At 43.7% G+C, this 4,641-nt stretch overlaps 1 pseudogene; it reads right to left on the reverse strand.

Moving 5' to 3' along the window:
* Nucleotides 1–737: 737 nt before the first annotated feature.
* LOC120878105 lies at nucleotides 738–1,789 on the reverse strand (annotated as a pseudogene).
* Between the last annotated feature and the right edge of the window lie 2,852 nt (nucleotides 1,790–4,641).

Raw genomic sequence — 4,641 nt, forward strand, 5'->3', positions numbered from 1 at the left:
GAATCTGCTTGCAATGCGGGAGACCTGAGTTCGATCCCTGGGTCAGGAAGATCCCCTGGAGGAAGGCATGGCAACCCACTCCAGTATCCTTGTCTGGAGAATCCCATGAACAGAGGAGCCTGGGCAGGCTATAGTTAACGGGGTCACAAAGAGTTGAACATGACTGAACAACCAAGTAGCAGCAGCACCAATTTATGTCAGTTCTGAGCTGAGAAAGTCACTTTCTTCAGAGCTTACAGTATGATAGAAAAAAACAGTCGTAAATATTAAAAATCTCCTTTTTAAAAAACTTAAAAATTAAGAGCTTTTTAAGAAAAAGATTTTAATATGAAATATTTTATACGGGGTTTCCCTGGTGGCTCAGATGGGAAAGAATCTGCCTGCAATGCAGGAGACCTAGGTTCGAGCCCTGAGTTGGGAAGATTCCTTGGAGAAGCGAATGGCTAGCCACTCTATTATGCTTTCCTGGAGAACTCCATAAACTTTTGTCCAAAAAACATTCACCACCATCTAGCTGATGTAGAAATTTTTTTTTTTTTCACGTTCAAGGAATTGTTCTTCCCTGACTATAGGACTTCAGAATCCAGCCTCCCCCAGCCTGAGAGACAATACCTACTAACTGCACAGATCTGGTGTACTGACACACTGTATAAGGCTCCTGCGTTGTCTCACACGAGAGGGCAGGAGCAAAGGGAGTGGATACTCTCGGGGGATTTGCTTTTTGTCTGAAATCCAGTCTACTCAGCAGCACTCTTAGGTCCAGGCTCTGGGAGAGGTTCTGTGGGCATGAAATGATGGAGGACCTCACGGTCCCAGCCCACTGTGGTAAGAAGGGAGTGATTCAGTGCGGACCAAGTAGCATTTCTCACAAAGTTTCTGTGGGCTTGGCTTCTAAACCTCCGAAAGGTCTAAGTCCAGTAGAGCAAGTGAGTAGTTGTCGCTGACAGAGGCCAGGAGGGGAGCACTGTGTGGAGAGAACACCGGGCCAGTGACGCACTAGGACTGCACCACCGAGCTGAGGGCACAGCTTGCACTCAGGTGTCCGTAGCGGGGACAGACCCATTCTTATCACCAAAGACAAAGACTTCAGTCTGCTGAGGATGCAAAGCCAGGGAGGCAAGACGGTAGCCAGAGGCACTGTGGCCCATCTGTGAGGCTGGCTTAGGACAGCAGATATCCTCCAATAAGATTCTGTTGTCCTCGCCTGATGAAAGAAACACAGGATCCTTGTGGAGAAAGTCAGCAACACAGGTGGCCTGCCCAGAATGAGCTTGGTAGGAATTTCGAACCATCTGCCGAGCAAGGTCTCAAACCTTGATCCAGAAGTCTTTGCTACCAGCTCACAGCTTGTGTGTCAGAGCTCGGGACACTGACTGTAGACACAATGTCATCGTGCTTATACTTGCAGAACTTGTTGTCAATGAGAGTCTCATTCTCATCCAGCTCCCACAATTCAATAGCACCTGGATCAGAAGCCACTAGGATACCTCTGTCTCCTATCCAAGTGAGGTTAGCCACTCTGGCCTCCGTCTGGGCTCCAGCAAAGCAGAAACCTTCCTTGGGGCTGGCACAAAGCGTCCTTGAAAAGCCTGAGGGGGCCAGCCCAGCAGTGGCCACTCAGGTTAGAAGCCTAGAGCAGGAACATCCCATCAAACAGGTACAGTGCAGCCTCCAATACCTGCTCCATAGGCAGGCGCCTTAGGGGGAAGGTTCCACTTTTGGCCACAGGGTGTGGGCATGAGTAAGGACAGGGCTTCCTTCTGTATCTCCATGATTCTAACTCCAGCCTAGACACAAACTAGATGCCCATCTGAGAGTCAGCTCAGCAAGTCCCCATGTGGTTCCTCTCTGGGCCTCTGTTCTTCTAAACAAGCTACAGCCTCTATATCTCCTGAAGAAGAAAAATATTGAATGTTAATGGTTTATCTATGTGGCAGTCCTTTAAAATCCTCTCCCCAAAGAAGGACATTGAGCAATCATTTTAATCCTTTCTAAACAGCATTATCCACAAATCTTCGTGCTATTAAGCTGTTATTTCTAGATCAAAGACCTTTGGTATTTCCTCTTTGTTTACAGGGTATACTCCAAACTTTTAAGTTGAAAGTATGACACCTTGTGGGGCTTCCCTGGTGGCTCAGATGGTAAAGAATCTGCCTGCTATGTGAGTGACCCAGGTTCAATCCCTGAATCGAGAAGATCCGCTGGAGAAGGGAATGGATACCCACTCTAGTATTCTTGCCTGGAAAATTCCTTAGACAGAGGAGCCTGACAGTCTACTGTCCATGGGGTCACAAAGAATCAGACTCAACTGAGCAACTAACACTTTCACTTTTCATGAAAACTTGTGGTTCCAGAAGACTTTTCTAGCCTCACCATTCATTACTTTATTACACTCAAGTTTTGACTTTCATAGTGAATAGTTTTTACAACACTGTATTTTAACTGAACCATTCTCATGCTTTGTGTTATTTGTCTCCTTGACTTTCCAACTGCTGTTCTTTTCACCTGGCTCTTTATCTGGTTTTTAACCACACGTGACATTGCTGTTTCCCTCCTCTTATTGCCAGGGATATTTGGCAGTATCTGGAGATTTTCTAGTTGGCCCAATTGGAGGATGCCACTGGTGTCTAGTGGATAGAGGCTAGGGATGCTGCTAAACATTCTACAATGCACAAGACAGACACCATGACAAAGAATGATCTGTTCCAAAACATTCCTAGTGCCAAGGTTGAGAATCTCAAGATAGAAAGTCCTGTCCTTTGCTCTTTGTTCAAATTCTAACTCTTCTTTATAGCTTTTTTTTTAATGATTACCTCCTCCATGAAAGCTGGTCTTGGTCTCTCCATCCACATAATCACTCTTTTGACTTTCAACCTTCCCAGGCAAAGTACTTTTTTTTCTATTTAGTATTTTTTTTTTTATTTAAGGCAATTTTTAAAGAAGCAGTTTTAGATCCACAGCAAAATTGAGAGGAAGGTGTGGGGATTTCCCATATGCTTTCTGCTCCCATATGTGCATAATTTCTACCATATCAGCATCCTTCACCAGAATGGTACATTTGTTGCAATTGCTAAACCTCCATTGGCACATCATAACCATCCAAAGCCCGTAGTTTACACTAGGGTTCACTCTTGATGTTGTATGTTATATGAGTTTGGAAAATGCCTAATGACATGTATCCACCATTATATTATCATACAAAGTATTTTCACTGCCCTAAAAATCTCTCTGCTCCATCTCTCGGAGTCCCCATTCCCTGGCATTCCACTGATCTTTTTTCTGCCTCCAGGGTTTTGTGTTTTCCAGAATGTCATATAGTTGGAGTCATCAACTACAAGTAAGTAGACTTTTCAGATTGGTTTCTTTTGCCTATTAATATGCATCTAAATTTCCTCTACTGTACAATTGAATGTTCAAACTACTGTACAATTGTACTCATTTCACGTGCTAGCAAGGTTATTCTCAAAATCCTTCAAGCTAGGCTTCACCAGCACATGAACTGAGAAATTCTGCATGTACAAGCTGAGTTTCGAAGAGTCAGAGGAACAGAGATCAAATTGCCAACATTCATTGGATTATGGAGAAAGCAAGGGAGTTCCAGAAAAGTATTTGCTTCTGCTTCATTGACTATGCTGAAGCCTTTGACTGTGTGGATCACAACGAACTGTGGAAAATTCTTCAAGAGATGGGAGCACCAAACCACCTTACCTGTCTCCTGAGAGATCTGTATGTGGGTCAAGAAGCAACAGAACTGGACATGAAAAAATTCACTGGCTCCAAATTGGGAAAGAGGTATTATAAGGCTGTACATTGTTACTCTCTTTATTTAACTAACATGCAGAGTACGTCATGTGAAATGCTGGGCTGGATGAATCACAGGCTGGAATCAAGATTGCAGGGAGAAATATCAACAACCTCAGATATGCAGAAGATACCACTCTAATGTCAGAAAGTAAAGAGGAACTAAAGAGCCTCTTGATGAGAGTGAAAGAGGAGAGTGAAAAAAAAAAAACAGCTTGAAATTCAGCATTAAAAAAACTAAGGTCATGGCATCTGGTCCCATCACTTTACGGCAAAAAGAAGGGTAAAAAGTGGAAGCAGTGACAGACTTTGCTTTTTGGGGCTCCAAAATCACTGCAGATGGTGACTGCAGCCACAAAATTAAAAGACACTTGCTCCTTGGAAGGAAAGCCATGACAAACCTAGACAGCTTATTAAAAAGCAGAGACATCACTTTGCGGACAAAGGTTCATATAGTTAAAGCTATGATTTTTCCAGTAGTTATGTATGGATATGAGAGTTGGACCATAAAGAAGGTTGAACATTGAAGAATTGATGTCTTTGAATTGTAGTGCTGGAGAAGACTCTTGAGAGTCCCTTGGACTGCAAGGAGATCAAACCAGTCAACCCTAAAGGAAATCAATCCTGAACATTCATTGGAAGTACAGATGCTGAAGCTGAAACTCTTAACACTTTGGCCACCTGATGCAAAGAGCCGACTTGTTGAAATAAACCCTGATGCTGGGAAAGACTGAAGGCAAAAAGAGAAGGGGGAGCAGAGGATGGGATGGTTAGATGGCATCACTGACTCAATGGACATGAATTTGAGCAAACTCTGGGAGATAGTGGAGGACAGAGGAA

The sequence above is a fragment of the Oryx dammah genome, unplaced genomic scaffold, assembly GCF_014754425.2.
Source record: "Oryx dammah isolate SB20612 unplaced genomic scaffold, SCBI_Odam_1.1 HiC_scaffold_18, whole genome shotgun sequence".
Lineage (NCBI taxonomy): Eukaryota > Metazoa > Chordata > Mammalia > Artiodactyla > Bovidae > Oryx > Oryx dammah.